At 40.9% G+C, this 19,431-nt stretch overlaps 1 long non-coding RNA gene across 1 annotated transcript in view; it reads left to right on the forward strand.

Moving 5' to 3' along the window:
• The first annotated feature begins 14,364 nt into the window (after positions 1-14,364).
• LOC147916096 (uncharacterized) overlaps positions 14,365-19,431 on the forward strand; it is a 53,192-nt gene continuing 48,125 nt past the window's right edge. Inside the window, exon 1 of the long non-coding RNA XR_015553345.1 lies at positions 14,365-14,678. This is a non-coding gene — a long non-coding RNA (uncharacterized LOC147916096). The remainder of the gene's footprint in view (positions 14,679-19,431) is intronic.

The raw sequence follows: 19,431 nt of genomic DNA on the forward strand, positions 1-19,431 counted from the left end.
TGGGTTGGTAGTTTTTGTTGTTGAGATGCATGAGTTCTTTATATATTTTGGAGATTAAGCCCTTATCAGATGTATGGTTTGCAAATATCTTCTCCCAATTGTTAGGTTGTCTTTTCGTTTTGTTGATGGTTTCCTTTGCTGTGCAGAAGCTTTTAGTTTGATGTAGTCCCATTTGTTTATTTTTCTATTGTTTCTCTTGCCCGGTCAGATGTGGTGTTTGAAAAGATGTTGCTAAGACTGATGTCGAAGAGCGTACTGCCTATGTTTTCTTCTAGAACTTTCACAGTTTCAGGTCTTACATTCAAGTCTTTAATCCATTTGGAGTTAATTTTTGTGTATGGTGTAAGGTAAGGGTCTACTTTCATTTTTGCATATGGCTATCCAGTTTTCCCAACACCATTTGTTGAAGAGACTTTCTTTTCCCCATTGTATGTTCTTGGCTCCTTTGTCAAAGATTAGCTGTCCATAGATGTGTGGGTTTATTTCTGGGCTTTCGATTCTATTCCATTGATCTGTGTGTCTGTTTTTGTGCCAGTACCATGCTGTTTTGGTTACTATAGCTTTGTAGTATATTTTGAAATCAGGGAGTGTGATACCTCCAGCTTTGTTCTTTTTTCTCAGGATTCCTTTAGCTATTCGGGGTCTTTTGTTGTTCCATATAAATTTTAGGATTCTTTGTTCTATTTCTGTGAAAAATGTTGTTGGAACTTTGATAGGGATTGCATTGAATCTATAGATGGCTTTAGGAAGTATGGACATCTTAACTATGTTAATTCTTCCAATCCAAGAGCACGGAATATCTTTCCATTTCTTTGTGTCTTCTTCAATTTCTTTCAGAAATCTTTTATAGTTTTCGGTGTACAGATCTTTCACCTCTTTGGTTAAGTTTATTCCTAGGTATTTTATTCTTTTTGTTGCAATTGTAAATGGGATGGTATTCTTAATTTCTCTTTCTGCTACCTCGTTGTTAGTGTACAGAAATGCAACTGATTTTTGTATGTTGATTTTGTATCCTGCAACTTTCCCATATTCGTTTATTACTTCTAAAAGTTTTCTGGTGGATTCTTTAGGGTTTTCTATATATAAAATCATGTCATCTGCAAATAGTGACAGTTTCACTTCTTCCTTTCCAATCTGGATCCCTTTTATTTCTTTCTCTTGCCTGATTGCTCTGGCTAGGACTTCCAGTACTATGTTAAATAGGAGTGGTGACAGTGGGCATCCTTGTCTGGTTCCTGTTCTTAGAGGGATAGCTTTCAGTTTTTCACCATTGAGGATGATATTAGCTGTGGGTTTCTCATATATGGTCTTTATTATGTTGAGGTACTTTCCTTCTATACCCATTTTATTCAGAGTTTTAATCATAAATGGATGCTGGATCTTGTCAAATGCTTTCTCTGCATCTATTGAGATGATCATGTGATTTTTGTTCTTCATTTTATTAATGTGGTGTATTACGTTGATTGATTTGCGAATGTTAAACCATCCCTGCATACCTGGAATAAATCCCACTTGATCATGGTGTATAATCTTTTAACGTATTGTTGTATGCGATTTGCTAGTATTTTGTTGAGGATTTTCGCATCGATGTTCATCAGTGATATTGGCCTGTAATTTTCTTTTTTGTGTTGTCCTTGTCTGGTTTTGGTATCAGGGTAATGTCAGCTTCGTAGAATGAGTTAGGAGCTTCCCCCTCCTCAATTGTTTGGAAGAGTTTGAGAAGGATAGGTATTAAGTCTTCTTTGAATGTTTGGTAGAATTCACCAGGGAAGCCGTCTGGTCCTGGACTTTTATTTTTGGGGAGGTTTTTGATTACTGTTTCGATCTCCTTACTGGTGATTGGTCTATTCAAATTCTCTACTTCTTCTTGATCCAGTTTTGGAAGGTTGTATGATTCTAAGAATTTATCCATTTCTTCCAGATTGTCGAATTGGTTGGCATATAGTTTTTCATAGTATTCTCTTATAATCTTTTGTATTTCTGAGGTGTCTGTTGTAACCTCTCCTCTTTCATTTCTGATTTTACTTATTTGTGCCTTCTCTCTTTTTTCTTGGTGAGTCTAGCTAAAGGTTTGTCTATTTTGTTGATCTTTTCAAAGAACCAGCTCTTGGTTTTATTAATTTTTTCTATTGTTTTTTTGGTCTCTATTTCATTTATTTCTGCTCTGATTTTTATTATTTCCCTTCTTCTACTGATTTGGGGCTTTGTTTGTTCTTCTTTTTCCAGTTCCTTTAGGTGCATTGTTAGATTGTTTATTTGAGATTTTTCTTGTTTGTTGAGATAGGCCTGTATTGCTATAAACTTCCCTCTTAGAACCGCTTTTGCTGTATCCCATAAATTCTGGCATGACGTATTTTCATTTTCATTTGTCTCCAGGTATTTTTTGATTTCTTCTTTGATTTCTTCATTAACCCAGTCGTTGTTCAGTAGCATTTTGTTTAATCTCCATGTATTTGTGGCTTTTCTGATTTTCTTCCTATAGTTGATTTCTAGTTTCATACCTTTGTGGTCAGAAAAGATGCTTGGTATTATTTCAATCTTCTTAAATTTATGGAGACTTGTTTTGTGGCCTAATATGTGATCAATCCTGGAGAATGTTCCATGTGCATTTGAAAAGAACGTGTATTCTTCGGTTTTTGGATGGAATGCTCTGTATATATCTACTAGGTCCATCTGTTCTAGTGTGTCGTTTAAGGCCAATGTTTCCTTATTGATCTTCTGTTTGGATGATCTATCCGTTGGTGTAAGTGGAGTGTTAAAGTCCCCTACTATTATTGTGTTACTGTCTATTTCTGTTTTTATGTCTGTTAATAATTGCTTTATATATTTAGGTGCACCTACATTGGAGTGCGTAGATATTTACAAGTGTTATATCCTCTTGTTGGATTGTTCCCTTGATCATTATGTAATGCCCTTCTTTGTCTCGTTTTACAGTTTTTGTTTTAAAGTCTATTTTGTCTGATATGAGTACTGCTACCCCAGCTTTCTTTTCATTGCCATTTGCGTGGAGTATCTTTTTCCATCCCTTCACTTTCAGTTTGTGAGTGTCTTTAGGTCTGAAGTGTGTCTCTTGTATGCAGCATATATATGGGTCTTGTTTTTTTATCCAGTCAGCCACCCTATGCCTTTTAATTGGAGCATTTAGTCCATTGACGTTTAAAGTAGCTATTGATAAGTATGTACTTACTGCCATTTTTTAACTTTTTTTTTTTTTTTTTCCTCAGTGTTTTAGTAGTCCTTCTCTGTTCCTTACTTCTTCTATACAGAATTGATGGTCACTTTAGTTTGACCTCTGTCTGAAAGCTGTACTCTTTAACTACCCTCCTCCCTCCTTTTATGTTTTTGATATCATATCCAACCTCTTTTTTGTGCATTTGTATCCATTACGTTCTAATCGTGGAAATAGATAATTTTTCCTATTTGTGGTCTTCTCTTTTCCCCTTAAATCAGTCCCTTTAACATTTCTTGTAACACTGGTTTCTTGGTGACAAACTCCTTTAATTTTTGCTTGTCTGGGAAAATTTTGATCTCTCCTTCCATTTTGAACGATAACCTTGCTGGGTAGAGTATTCTTGGCTGTAAGTTTTTTCCTTTTAGCACTTTAAATATATCATGCCATTCTCTTCTAGCCTGTAAGGTTTCTGCTGAGAAGTCAGCTGATAGCCTTATGGGGTTTCCTTTGTATGTAACTTGACATTCTCTTGCGGCTTTTAGGATTCTCTCTTTATCTTTAATTCTGGACATTTTGATTATGATGTGTCTTGGTGTGGGCCTCTTTGGGTTTATCTTGTTTGGGGCTCTCTGTGCCTCCTGTACCTGGATGTCTGTTTCCTTCCTTAGGTTAGGGAAGTTTTCATCTATTATTTCTTGAAATAGATTCTCTGCCCCCTTGTCTCGCTCTTCTCCTTCCGGGACACCTATAACACGGATGTTAGTGCGCTTTGATGTTGTCCCAGAGGTCCCTTAGACTGTCCTCACTCTTTTAATTCTTTTCTCTTTTACCTGTTCACCTTGGGTAATTTCTTCTAGTCTTTCTTCCAGCTCACAGATCCGTTCTTCTGTATCCTCTACTCTGCTTTTGAGTCCCTCTAATGAGTTTTTCATTTCCAGTATTGTATTCTTCATTTCTGATTGGTTCTTTTTTATATCTTCCATTTCTTTGTTGACATTCTCACTGAGTCCATCTATTCTTCTCCCCAGATCAGTGAGCATCCTTAACACTCTTAGTTTGAACTCTCTGTCGGGGAGGTTGCTCATTTCTGTTTCACTAAGTTCCTTTTCTGGGGTTTTGTCCTGTTCCCTTACTTGGAATGTATTCTTTTGCCTCTTCATTTTGCCTCTTTCCCTGTGCTTGTGTCTACGTATTAGGTAGGTCAGCTACGTCTCCTGCTCTTGGATAGGTGACCTTATGTAAGTGATGGCTTAGGAGGCTTCCAGTGTGCTTCCCTCAGTTCTCAATGTTCCAGGGTGACCCCTATGTGGGCTATGTGTATCCTTCTGCTGTGGCCTGTTTGCTCTCCCTGTAGGCGCCCAGGAGGCTGAGTTATGCTCCTGGCCAGCTGTTGTAATGCTCAGCTGCTTGTAGTTGTTGTGGGCCCTTCAGTCTCTTTATCAGCTGTGGGGAGCCCCAGCACAGTTGGCTGCAAGTTCTAATACCACATTTGTGTTGCAGTATTTCTTTTAAGTGAGTAGGCCCCCACCGTGGCAGGTTGTTAGGCTCAGGGCCTTACAATTGCTGTAAGCCTCTAGCCTATTAGGTCTCTTGTCAGCTCTCTGAGGATTGCAGCTGGGTGGGACTGGCCTCAGGCACAGGAGCACCCAATTGTTTCAGGTTTTGGAAGGTGGAGCAAACCTCCTATGTGGGTCTTTGAGAAGTACAAGTCTTCTGTGGCTGAGAAGCCCTGCCGCCCACAGGTCCACACACACAGTCAACACAGTCCTGCCCCGTGTGAGCGCCCCGACCCCCCCAAGCGGACCCAGTCTCTCCACGGCGGGAGCCCCACACACTCCGCCACCGCCCCACACTCTCCACCCGCTCCCCGCGCACACCCTGCCCCGCTCAAGTCAGCCCAGTTGCCAGGCTGCAGAGAATCCAGTCACCAATCTATGCAGGCCCGCACGTTGCCTGAGGGCTTGTTGTTGGGTGGGGCTAGTCTCTAGGGTGGGCTGCCTGCCCTGGCTGAGCCGGATCAAATCGGCGCTCCAGCGGGTGGAGCAGACCCCGGGCCAGCAGGTCTCAGGGAGAACTCCAATGGCGTCCGTGTCAGCACGCTCACACCAGGCCACAACAATGGCTGCCGCCAATGTCCCAGTCCCTGGGGAGGTCTCACCCCTCACCGAGATGCACTCAGGGCCTATTAGGTGAGTCTCTTGTCACCGAAGCACTGTGCACCTTTCTTTCTGGTGATTTTAGGATGCTTTCTGGAACGGGTGAGTTTGTGCATGGGCCCTTTAAGAGCCAGTTTTAGTTTCTTTGTGAACCGGGTTTTCTGGGGGTGCTACCCAATGCTTTAGTAGCAGGCAAAGTCAGATATTATGCTGCTGGTCTCAATTGTGCTGGGTCCACAAAATGCCCACAGCGGGGCTCCCGGCCCAGGGCCCCGCGCCTCCAGGGAGGCTGCGTGCCTGTGAGCTGCTCCCGGCGGCCGTGAAGCTGGCGGCTTGTGAAGGTGGCGTTTTTCCTCTCCAGAAGGGAGTCTCTGCCTCTTCTACCCCAGTTAGGATTGTCCGTTGTTGCAGGAGTTCCTCTTATCCAGTTTTCAGTTCTGTCTCAGGGGTAATTTTTCCACGAGTAGTTGGAGATTGTCTGTGGTCACGGGGGGAGGTCAGTTCAGAGTCTGCCCTCGCCGCCATCTTGACTCCGCCCTCTGAAAAAGTGACTTCTTTAGCAGGTTTTTCTTTGACTTATTTGTTTTTGATTTATTTGGGTCTTGGAGACCATGGCTCCAAAGTGCACTTCAAACATTGTGAATTATCCTGCTTATTATAATCATAATAATCTCCCTGGTACATTGTATCTTCTCAAAAGTTTTTTTTTTAAATGATTGAATTTTATTTTATTTTATTTATTTGTGTGTGTGTGTGTGTGGAAGATCAGCCCTGAGCTAACATCCGTGCTAATCCTCCTCTTTGCTGAGGAAGACCGGCCCTGAGCTAACAACTATTGCCAATCCTCCTCCTTTTTTTTTCCCCAAAGCCCCAGTAGATAGTTGTGTGTCATAGTTGCACGTCCTTCTAGTTGCTGTATGAGGGACACGGCCTCAGCATGGCCAGAGAAGCAGCACCCGGGATCCTAACCTGGGCCACCAGTAGCAGAGCGCGTGCATTTAACGGCTAAGCCACGGGGCCAGCCCTCAAAAGTTTTAAATATATGTTTGCAGCTGCTAATCACCAAGCAAACGATCTCCCTGAGACTGGAATGTCAGAAAAGCAGCAAAGAGAATGACTGACTTAAGGATTGTAAGGCTGGAGCCATAACCTGTGGCTGTCACAGGAGTAAGGAAAAAAGTCATGACCTATGGATACCACACAAAGGAACAAGAGCTGCAAGTAGTAGCTGAGAGTGGTGCTAATGCCTTAAATATTTATCACATCTCTCAGTTAAACTGAAAGTCTGATCAAAAGGGCATAATTGTTGGGGCCAGCCTGGTAGTGTAGTGCTTAAATTCTCGTGCTCTGCTTTGGCGGCCCAGGGTTTGCAGGTTTGGATCCTGGGCACGGACCTATGCACTACTTATTAAGCCATGCTGTCCCATATAAAGTAGAGGAAAATGGGCACAGATGTTAGCCCAGGGCCAATCTTCCTCAGCAAAGAAGAGGAGGATTGGCAACAGATGATAGCTCAGGGCTAATCTTCCTCAAAAATAAAAGGCGGGGGAGAATTATTAAAAAAGAAGCCACAGGCCCAAAATGAAGTCACTTGTGCTAGTCCCCACCTCAGCAAACCAAGACTTAATACCTAACTTAATTGCAATTACAAGCTTCCCCAGGAACGTAGTCTTAACTGATCAGTCTGGAATTTTCTGCTCATCACCAATGAGGTAATCTACCACACAGACCCTTTCTATCCCCCAAAGGAAGATGAGGTAATCTGCTCTTTCTTTATCCTTTCTCCCTTCTACCTTTAAATGCCCTCCATATTGTACAGCTCCTCAGAGCTCCTTTCTACTTGCTAGATGGGACGCAGCCTGATTCACGAATTTTCAATAAACCCAATTAGATCTTTAATACTTACTTGGTTGAATTTTTGTTATTTAACACTCAGGAACAGCCAGATGGAAGAGATGCATAGGGTAAGATACGGAGAAAGAGCATGGAGCTTCAAGTATACAAGGTCCTCTCCAAATATACGATTTTCCCCAAATCTCCACATGGTCACCAATGTGGAGGGTCTCTGAACTCCATCCTACAGGACTTTTATGGAAATTTCATTACATAGGCATGATTGATTAAATCATTGGCCATCATAGATTGAACTCAATCTCCAGTTCCTCTCCCCTACCCGGAGGTCTGGAGGTAGGGCTGAAAGTTCCAACCCTCTAATCACAAGACCGGCTCCGCTGGCATCCAATGCCCATCTTTAGGGGTTTCCAAAAGTCACCTCATTAAGATAACAAAAGATGCTTTTTTTGCTCTCATCACAGGAAATTCCAAGGGTTTTAGGAGCTCTGTGCCAGAAATTGGAACAAAGACCAAATATATACTTCTTATTATACATCACGATATCACAGTACTTTTCAAACTTCATAGAAGTCTACTTTATTTGAATACATCTTGGGACTTAATTTCAAAAGACATCCCTTTTAAAAAACAATGACCTATAAAAATGCTTCTCATCTTTTGTGACTGTAGAATCAAACCTGAAATGGAGTCACTTATGTGGGGGACAAAATGGAGCTAGCCAAAGCACATGCAGTAAAGAAAAACAAAACTTAACCTTACCTAACAACTAACCCTTGCCTAACCTGCAATAAATTGCAGGAATTTACAGCTCCTCTCAGAAATCAGCAGAAGACATCAGCCAAACCCCAAATGCCTAGTCTGTTCAAACTTGGGACAGCTCATTGGTCAACTCCTCTGAATTTGCACCATCAAATTAGAAAGGACCTACCAGTAGACATTCATGAGTCAGAATTTGCTTCCTTTGGTAGGGCCATATTTCCCTGGTTAGGAGTAAATGTAAATGAGAATATGATCAGAAAACTCCCTTAAACCTTGAACATATTGCAGAATCTGTTGCTAAGACAATAGCTGCCCAAGAAAGATCCTTAGATTCTCTGGCCAAAGTTGTTCCTGACAATAGGATAGCCCTTATCTTTTAGCTGAGCATGGATGTGTCTGTGCCATGGCCAACACCACCTACTGCACCTCGATTAACACTTCCATGGAAGTTGAAACTCAGTTACATACAATTACTGAAAAAGCCACTTGGCTGAAAAAGTGACTTCTTTTTTTTTTTTTTTTTTTTAATTTTTTGTTTATTGCAGTAACATTGGTTTATAACATTGTAAAAATTTCAGGTGTACATCATTGTACTTCTATTTCTTCATAGATTACATCATGTTCACCACCAAAATACTAATTACAACCCATCACCACACACATGTACCCAATTATCCCTTTCACCCTCCTCCCTCCCACCTTCCCCTCTGGTAACCACCAATCCAATCTCTGTCCCTATGTGTTTGTTTATTGTTGTTATTATCTACTACTTAATGAAGGAAATCATACGGTATTTGACCTTCTCCCTCTGACTTATTTCACTTTGCATCATGCCCTCAATGTCCATCCATGTTGTCACAAATGGCTGGATTTCATCGTTTCTTATGGCTGAGTAGTATTCCATTGTGTATATATACCACAGCTTTTTTATCCATTCGTCCCTTGATGGGCACTTAGGTTGCTTCCAAGTCTTGGCTATCGTGAATAAGGCTGCAATGAACACAGGGGTGCATGTACCTTTGCAAATTGGTGTTTTCAAGTTCTTTGGATAAATACCCAACAGTGGAATAGCTGGATCATATGGTAGTTCTATCGTTGATTTTTTGAGGAATCTCCATCCTGTTTTCCATAGTGGCTGCACCAGTTTGCACTCCCACCAGCAGTGTATGAGTGTTCCCTTCTCTCCACAACCTCTCCAACACATGTTGTTTCCTGTCTTGTTAATTATAGCCATTCTGACAGGCGTGAGGTGATATCTCATTGTAGTTTTGATTTGCATTTCCCTGATAGTTAGTGATTTTGAACATCTTTTCATGTGTCTGTTGGCCATCTGTATATCTTCTTTGGAGAAATGTCTGTTCAGGTCTTTTGCCCATTTTTTAATTGGGTTGGTAGTTTTTTGTTGTTGAGATGCATGAGTTCTTTATATATTTTGGAGATTAACCCCTTATCAGATATATGGTTTGCAAATATCTTCTCCCAATTGTTAGGTTGTCTTTTCGTTTTGTTGCTGGTTTCCTTTGCTGTGCAGAAGCTTTTAGTTTGATGTAGTCCCATTTGTTTATTTTTTCTATTGTTTCTCTTGCCCGGTCAGATGTGGTGTTTGAAAAGATGTTGCTAAGACTGATGTCGAAGAGCGTACTGCCTATGTTTTCTTCTAGAACTTTCACAGTTTCAGGTCTTACATTCAAGTCTTTAATCCATTTGGAGTTAATTTTTGTGTATGGTGTAAGGTAAGGGTCTACTTTCATTTTTTGCATATGGCTATCCAGTTTTCCCAACACCATTTGTTGAAGAGACTTTCTTTTCCCCATTGTATGTTCTTGGCTCCTTTGTCAAAGATTAGCTGTCCATAGATGTGTGGGTTTATTTCTGGGCTTTCGATTCTATTCCATTGATCTGTGTGTCTGTTTTTGTGCCAGTACCATGCTGTTTTGGTTACTATAGCTTTGTAGTATATTTTGAAATCAGGGAGTGTGATACCTCCAGCTTTGTTCTTTTTCTCAGGATTCCTTTAGCTATTCGGGTCTTTTGTTGTTCCATATAAATTTTAGGATTCTTTGTTCTATTTCTGTGAAAAATGTTGTTGGAACTTTGATAGGGATTGCATTGAATCTATAGATGGCTTTAGGAAGTATGGACATCTTAACTATGTTAATTCTTCCAATCCAAGAGCACGGAATATCTTTCCATTTCTTTGTGTCTTCTTCAATTTCTTTCAGAAATCTTTTATAGTTTTCGTGTTCAGATCTTTCACCTCTTTGGTTAACTTTATTCCTAGGTATTTTATTCTTTTTGTTGCAATTGTAAATGGGATGGTATTCTTAATTTCTCTTTCTGCTACCTCGTTGTTAGTGTACAGAAATGCAACTGATTTTTGTATGTTGATTTTGTATCCTGCAACTTTCCCATATTCGTTTATTACTTCTAAAAGTTTTCTGGTGGATTCTTTAGGGTTTTCTATATATAAAATCATGTCATCTGCAAATAGTGACAGTTTCACTTCTTCCTTTCCAATCTGGATCCCTTTTATTTCTTTCTCTTGCCTGATTGCTCTGGCTAGGACTTCCAGTACTATGTTAAATAGGAGTGGTGACAGTGGGCATCCTTGTCTGGTTCCTGTTCTTAGAGGGATAGCTTTCAGTTTTTCACCATTGAGGATGATATTAGCTGTGGGTTTCTCATATATGGTCTTTATTATGTTGAGGTACTTTCCTTCTATACCCATTTTATTCAGAGTTTTAATCATAAATGGATGCTGGATCTTGTCAAATGCTTTCTCTGCATCTATTGAGATGATCATGTGATTTTTGTTCTTCATTTTATTAATGTGGTGTATTACGTTGATTGATTTGCGAATGTTAAACCATCCCTGCATACCTGGAATAAATCCCACTTGATCATGGTGTATAATCTTTTAACGTATTGTTGTATGCGATTTGCTAGTATTTTGTTGAGGATTTTCGCATCGATGTTCATCAGTGATATTGGCCTGTAATTTTCTTTTTGTGTTGTCCTTGTCTGGTTTTGGTATCAGGGTAATGTCAGCTTCGTAGAATGAGTTAGGAGCTTCCCCCTCCTCAATTGTTTGGAAGAGTTTGAGAAGGATAGGTATTAAGTCTTCTTTGAATGTTTGGTAGAATTCACCAGGGAAGCCGTCTGGTCCTGGACTTTTATTTTTGGGGAGGTTTTTGATTACTGTTTCGATCTCCTTACTGGTGATTGGTCTATTCAAATTCTCTACTTCTTCTTGATCCAGTTTTGGAAGGTTGTATGATTCTAAGAATTTATCCATTTCTTCCAGATTGTCGAATTGGTTGGCATATAGTTTTTCATAGTATTCTCTTATAATCTTTTGTATTTCTGAGGTGTCTGTTGTAACCTCTCCTCTTTCATTTCTGATTTTACTTATTTGTGCCTTCTCTCTTTTTTTCTTGGTGAGTCTAGCTAAAGGTTTGTCTATTTTGTTGATCTTTTCAAAGAACCAGCTCTTGGTTTTATTAATTTTTTCTATTTTTTTTTGGTCTCTATTTCATTTTATTTCTGCTCTGCTTTTTATTATTTCCCTTCTTCTACTGATTTGGGGCTTTGTTTGTTCTTCTTTTTCCAGTTCCTTTAGGTGCATTGTTAGATTGTTTATTTGAGATTTTTCTTGTTTGTTGAGATAGGCCTGTATTGCTATAAACTTCCCTCTTAGAACCGCTTTTGCTGTATCCCATAAATTCTGGCATGACGTATTTTCATTTTCATTTGTCTCCAGGTATTTTTTGATTTCTTCTTTGATTTCTTCATTAACCCAGTCGTTGTTCAGTAGCATTTTGTTTAATCTCCATGTATTTGTGGCTTTTCTGATTTTCTTCCTATAGTTGATTTCTAGTTTCATACCTTTGTGGTCAGAAAAGATGCTTGGTATTATTTCAATCTTCTTAAATTTATGGAGACTTGTTTTGTGGCCTAATATGTGATCAATCCTGGAGAATGTTCCATGTGCATTTGAAAAGAACGTGTATTCTTCGGTTTTTGGATGGAATGCTCTGTATATATCTACTAGGTCCATCTGTTCTAGTGTGTCGTTTAAGGCCAATGTTTCCTTATTGATCTTCTGTTTGGATGATCTATCCGTTGGTGTAAGTGGAGTGTTAAAGTCCCCTACTATTATTGTGTTACTGTCTATTTCTGTTTTTATGTCTGTTAATAATTGCTTTATATATTTAGGTGCACCTACATTGGGTGCGTAGATATTTACAAGTGTTATATCCTCTTGTTGGATTGTTCCCTTGATCATTATGTAATGCCCTTCTTTGTCTCGTTTTACAGTTTTTGTTTTAAAGTCTATTTTGTCTGATATGAGTACTGCTACCCCAGCTTTCTTTTCATTGCCATTTGCGTGGAGTATCTTTTTCCATCCCTTCACTTTCAGTTTGTGAGTGTCTTTAGGTCTGAAGTGTGTCTCTTGTATGCAGCATATATATGGGTCTTGTTTTTATCCAGTCAGCCACCCTATGCCTTTTAATTGGAGCATTTAGTCCATTGACGTTTAAAGTAGCTATTGATAAGTATGTACTTACTGCCATTTTTTAACTTTTTTTTTTTTTTTTTCCTCAGTGTTTTAGTAGTCCTTCTCTGTTCCTTACTTCTTCTATACAGAATTGATGGTCACTTTAGTTTGACCTCTGTCTGAAAGCTGTACTCTTTAACTACCCTCCGCCCTCCGTTGATGTTTTTGATATCATATCCAACGTCTTTTTGTGCATTTGTATCCATTACGTTCTAATCGTGGAAATAGATAATTTTTCCTATTTGTGGTCTTCTCTTTTCCCCTTAAATCAGTCCCTTTAACATTTCTTGTAACACTGGTTTCTTGGTGACAAACTCCTTTAATTTTTGCTTGTCTGGGAAAATTTTGATCTCTCCTTCCATTTTGAACGATAACCTTGCTGGGTAGAGTATTCTTGGCTGTAAGTTTTTTCCTTTTAGCACTTTAAATATATCATGCCATTCTCTTCTAGCCTGTAAGGTTTCTGCTGAGAAGTCAGCTGATAGCCTTATGGGGTTTCCTTTGTATGTAACTTGACATTCTCTTGCGGCTTTTAGGATTCTCTCTTTATCTTTAATTCTGGACATTTTGATTATGATGTGTCTTGGTGTGGGCCTCTTTGGGTTTATCTTGTTTGGGGCTCTCTGTGCCTCCTGTACCTGGATGTCTGTTTCCTTCCTTAGGTTAGGAAGTTTTCATCTATTATTTCTTGAAATAGATTCTCTGCCCCCTTGTCTCGCTCTTCTCCTTCCGGGACACCTATAACACGGATGTTAGTGCGCTTGATGTTGTCCCAGAGGTCCCTTAGACTGTCCTCACTCTTTTTAATTCTTTTCTCTTTTACCTGTTCACCTTGGGTAATTTCTTCTAGTCTTTCTTCCAGCTCACAGATCCGTTCTTCTGTATCCTCTACTCTGCTTTTGAGTCCCTCTAATGAGTTTTTCATTTCCAGTATTGTATTCTTCATTTCTGATTGGTTCTTTTTATATCTTCCATTTCTTTGTTGACATTCTCACTGAGTCCATCTATTCTTCTCCCCAGATCAGTGAGCATCCTTAACACTCTTAGTTTGAACTCTCTGTCGGGAGGTTGCTCATTTCTGTTTCACTAAGTTCCTTTTCTGGGGTTTTGTCCTGTTCCCTTACTTGGAATGTATTCTTTTGCCTCTTCATTTTGCCTCTTTCCCTGTGCTTGTGTCTACGATTAGGTAGGTCAGCTACGCCTCCTGCTCTTGGATAGGTGACCTTATGTAAGTGATGGCTTAGGAGGCTTCCAGTGTGCTTCCCTCAGTTCTCAATGTTCCAGGGTGACCCCTATGTGGGCTATGTGTATCCTTCTGCTGTGGCCTGTTTGCTCTCCCTGTAGGCGCCCAGGAGGCTGAGTTATGCTCCTGGCCAGCTGTTGTAATGCTCAGCTGCTTGTAGTTGTTGTGGGCCCTTCAGTCTCTTTATCAGCTGTGGGGAGCCCCAGCACAGTTGGCTGCAAGTTCTAATACCACATTTGTGTTGCAGTATTTCTTTTAAGTGAGTAGGCCCCCACCGTGGCAGGTTGTTAGGCTCAGGGCCTTACAATTGCTGTAAGCCTCTAGCCTATTAGGTCTCTTGTCAGCTCTCTGAGGATTGCAGCTGGGTGGGACTGGCCTCAGGCACAGGAGCACCCAATTGTTTCAGGTTTTGGAAGGTGGAGCAAACCTCCTATGTGGGTCTTTGAGAAGTACAAGTCTTCTGTGGCTGAGAAGCCCTGCCGCCCACAGGTCCACACACACAGTCAACACAGTCCTGCCCCGTGTGAGCGCCCCGACCCCCCCAAGCGGACCCAGTCTCTCCACGGCGGGAGCCCCACACACTCCGCCACCGCCCCCCACTCCCCACCCGCCTCAAGCGCACACCCTGCCCCGCTCAAGTCAGCCCAGTTGCCAGGCTGCAGAGAATCCAGTCACCAATCTATGCAGGCCCGCACGTTGCCTGAGGGCTTGTTGTTGGGTGGGGCTAGTCTCTAGGGTGGGCTGCCTGCCCTGGCTGAGCCGGATCAAATCGGCGCTCCAGCGGGTGGAGCAGACCCCGGGCCAGCAGGTCTCAGGGAGAACTCCAATGGCGTCCGTGTCAGCACGCTCACACCAGGCCACAACAATGGCTGCCGCCAATGTCCCAGTCCCTGGGGAGGTCTCACCCCTCACCGAGATGCACTCAGGGCCTATTAGGTGAGTCTCTTGTCACCGAAGCACTGTGCACCTTTCTTTCTGGTGATTTTAGGATGCTTTCTGGAACGGGTGAGTTTGTGCATGGGCCCTTTAAGAGCCAGTTTTAGTTTCTTTGTGAACCGGGTTTTCTGGGGGTGCTACCCAATGCTTTAGTAGCAGGCAAAGTCAGATATTATGCTGCTGGTCTCAATTGTGCTGGGTCCACAAAATGCCCACAGCGGGGGCGCTCCCCGGCTCAGGGCCCCGCGCCTCCAGGGAGGCTGCGTACCTGTGAGCTGCTCCCGGCGGCCGTGAAGCTGGCGGCTTGTGAAGGTGGCGTTTTTCCTCTCCAGAAGGGAGTCTCTGCCTCTTCTACCCCAGTTAGGATTGTCCGTTGTTGCAGGAGTTCCTCTTATCCAGTTTTCAGTTCTGTCTCAGGGGTAATTTTTCCACGAGTAGTTGTAAATTGGCTGTGTCCACGGGAGGAGGTGAGTTCAGAGTCTGCCTACGCCGCCATCTTGACTCCGCCCTCTGAAAAAGTGACTTCTTTAGCAGGTTTTTTCTTTGACTTATTTGATTTTGATTTATTTGGGTCTTGGAGACCATGGCTCCAAAGTGCACTTCAAACATTGTGAATTATCCTGCTTATTATAATCATAATAATCTCCCTGGTACATTGTATCTTCTCAAAAGTTTTTTTTTTAAATGATTGAATTTTATTTTATTTTATTTATTTGTGTGTGTGTGTGTGAGGAAGATCAGCCCTGAGCTAACATCCGTGCTAATCCTCCTCTTTTTGCTGAGGAAGACCGGCCCTGAGCTAACAACTATTGCCAATCCTCCTCCTTTTTTTTTCCCCAAAGCCCCAGTAGATAGTTGTGTGTCATAGTTGCACGTCCTTCTAGTTGCTGTATGAGGGACACGGCCTCAGCATGGCCAGAGAAGCAGCACCCGGGATCCTAACCTGGGCCACCAGTAGCAGAGCGCGTGCATTTAACGGCTAAGCCACGGGGCCAGCCCTCAAAAGTTTTAAATATATGTTTGCAGCTGCTAATCACCAAGCAAACGATCTCCCTGAGACTGGAATGTCAGAAAAGCAGCAAAGAGAATGACTGACTTAAGGATTGTAAGGCTGGAGCCATAACCTGTGGCTGTCACAGGAGTAAGGAAAAAAGTCATGACCTATGGATACCACACAAAGGAACAAGAGCTGCAAGTAGTAGCTGAGAGTGGTGCTAATGCCTTAAATATTTATCACATCTCTCAGTTAAACTGAAAGTCTGATCAAAAGGGCATAATTGTTGGGGCCAGCCTGGTAGTGTAGTGCTTAAATTCTCGTGCTCTGCTTTGGCGGCCCAGGGTTTGCAGGTTTGGATCCTGGGCACGGACCTATGCACTACTTATTAAGCCATGCTGTCCCATATAAAGTAGAGGAAAATGGGCACAGATGTTAGCCCAGGGCCAATCTTCCTCAGCAAAGAAGAGGAGGATTGGCAACAGATGATAGCTCAGGGCTAATCTTCCTCAAAAATAAAAGGCGGGGGAGAATTATTAAAAAAGAAGCCACAGGCCCAAAATGAAGTCACTTGTGCTAGTCCCCACCTCAGCAAACCAAGACTTAATACCTAACTTAATTGCAATTACAAGCTTCCCCAGGAACGTAGTCTTAACTGATCAGTCTGGAATTTTCTGCTCATCACCAATGAGGTAATCTACCACACAGACCCTTTCTATCCCCCAAAGGAAGATGAGGTAATCTGCTCTTTCTTTATCCTTTCTCCCTTCTACCTTTAAATGCCCTCCATATTGTACAGCTCCTCAGAGCTCCTTTCTACTTGCTAGATGGGACGCAGCCTGATTCACGAATTTTCAATAAACCCAATTAGATCTTTAATACTTACTTGGTTGAATTTTTGTTATTTAACACTCAGGAACAGCCAGATGGAAGAGATGCATAGGGTAAGATACGGAGAAAGAGCATGGAGCTTCAAGTATACAAGGTCCTCTCCAAATATACGATTTTCCCCAAATCTCCACATGGTCACCAATGTGGAGGGTCTCTGAACTCCATCCTACAGGACTTTTATGGAAATTTCATTACATAGGCATGATTGATTAAATCATTGGCCATCATAGATTGAACTCAATCTCCAGTTCCTCTCCCCTACCCGGAGGTCTGGAGGTAGGGCTGAAAGTTCCAACCCTCTAATCACAAGACTGCTCCGCTGGCATCCAATGCCCATCTTTAGGGGTTTCCAAAGTCACCTCATTAAGATAACAAAAGATGCTTTTGCTCTCATCACAGGAAATTCCAAGGGTTTTAGGAGCTCTGTGCCAGAAATTGGAACAAAGACCAAATATATACTTCTTATTATACATCACGATATCACAGTACTTTTCAAACTTCATAGAAGTCTACTTTATTTGAATACATCTTGGGACTTAATTTCAAAAGACATCCCTTTTAAAAAACAATGACCTATAAAAATGCTTCTCATCTTTTGTGACTGTAGAATCAAACCTGAAATGGAGTCACTTATGTGGGGGACAAAATGGAGCTAGCCAAAGCACATGCAGTAAAGAAAAACAAAACTTAACCTTACCTAACAACTAACCCTTGCCTAACCTGCAATAAGTTGCAGGAATTTACAGCTCCTCTCAGAAATCAGCAGAAGACATCAGCCAAACCCCAAATGCCTAGTCTGTTCATGCCGTCTTTGGACTTCCTTGTTCCCCTGACTCAGCTACCTTTATTCAAATAAGGAAGAGGACCACTAGGCAACCAATTAGCTGAAAAAGCCAAAGAACTTCCGTGTTTACCCCATAAAAACCCTTTAGTCTGTGAGCAACTTGGAACTCACTTCTCCCATAGTCTGAGTTTCCTGGCTTGCAGGTCACAACCCTTGCAATAAACTCATCTTTCTGCTCTGTTTTATTCAGTGTGCAGAGTTTGGTTCTTGACATGACAGTGACATTTAAAAATGCCAAAAAAAAATTTTTAGTCTTATAGGACATGGTCTCTGGAATTTAGTATACAGTAATTTGGTAGAGGAAATAAGTATTGAAAAGACAAAACCTTCTATGAAGTTGGGACTTTTGGGAGGAAAACATTATTTTATTAATCTAAAAACTAAGGGTTTTTTTGATAATTGAGAGTATTAGCCTTTAGGATAACACTTCTCATTGAGTCTGAGAATTAAAGCTATTTTATTTTTACATTAAATTATTTGAAAAATATAATTTGTTTTTCTTCATAGATAAAAGACTTATTTTGAATCACTTTGAAATAATTACTTATTTTTAATTAAGAATTTATAAACATCCTTAAATAAATTTCCTCACATACATTTTCATAGCAGTTAAAATGTGTTATTTCTATTTTCAATTTTTACTGACTTCTCCTTGCCTTTCAGGAATCTTCCTTTATGTCCATTACATTTTGTAAGAGGTAGGGAACAGCAAAACTATAATTTATATCAAAGCAAAATTCTCAGAATTTTTTTGAAGATTTTAGACTTTTAAAACATGGCTTATCTTTGAAAAATCAAGTAACACTGCTGTTACTCAGAAGCACTGCCTGTCAGAATTAAATGTGGCAAAAATGTTAAAAATCCATCTCATTTTATGAAGTACTTTATTTCAATCTCCCTGTTCAGGACACTGATTGACCAAAGCTACTTTAAGCGGCAAATATGGAGACACCAACACCATACAACTAACTAAGTTTTCTCTCTCATCTTCCAACATTAAAATTATTACCCTAAGCACACACATATTCAGGAAAATATTTCTATACGTACCTATCTCCTGTTACCTCTTCTTGATTCTTTGTTCTCACTGTTCATTCCTACTTTAGTTCCTAGTTTCTATTATTCAACCTCAGTCCAGACATTTGTTCCTTAGAAAACAATAAAACAGAATCTTTCCTAGAGGTCATTCTGTTTTTATTGTGTTCAGAACCCAGCTTCCCTCCTAATTTTCTATGCTGGAGGCTTACCCTAAATATCCATACATACCCAGGGATGTTTCTTTTGTCATTAATTTTATGGCTGACAGCAGAAATAGAGTTGTTTCCTTCCCAGCATGCATTCATCCTGCCCACTGTGGGCAGCAATGCAGTTGAGATGAGTTCGACCATACTGTTAGCTTTAGTTTGCTCTGTAATCTCATCCCATTTGCCTCTGTGATTGATTTAAACCATGCCTATCTCAATTAGACTGAATAAGCCTGGAGATCTGTGGTAGGCTGAATAATGGCCTCTCAAAGATGTCCATGGCCTAAACCCCTGAAGCTGTGATTGTTATTTTATATAGCAAAATGGACTTTCCATAGGTGATTAAATGGACTTTCCATAGGTGATTAAATTAAGGATTTGAGGAACAGAGATTACCCTGGATTATTCTTTTGGGCCCTAATGTAATCACATGGGTCTTTATCAGAGGACTAAGGAGAAGTGAGAGACAGAGGACAAAGTGATGTGATGATGAAAGTAGAGATTGGCGTGATAGACTCTGAACATGGAGAGAGGGGTCACAAGTTGAGGAATACAGTCACTGGAAGGAGCCACTAGAAACTGAAAAAGGCAAGGAAACAGATTCTCTCCTCAAACTTCTCGAAGCCACCAGTCCTGCGGACATCTTGACTTTAACCAAGTGAAAGTGATTTCCAGAACTTCTGATTTCCAGAACTGTAAGAGACTAAATTTGTGCTATTTTAAGCCACTGAATGTGTGGTAATTTGTTACAGCAGCAGTAGAAAGCCAATATAAGATTAG

The sequence above is a fragment of the Ceratotherium simum genome, chromosome 10, assembly GCF_057802395.1.
Source record: "Ceratotherium simum simum isolate JZ-2026a chromosome 10, ASM5780239v1, whole genome shotgun sequence".
NCBI classification, from domain to species: domain Eukaryota; kingdom Metazoa; phylum Chordata; class Mammalia; order Perissodactyla; family Rhinocerotidae; genus Ceratotherium; species Ceratotherium simum.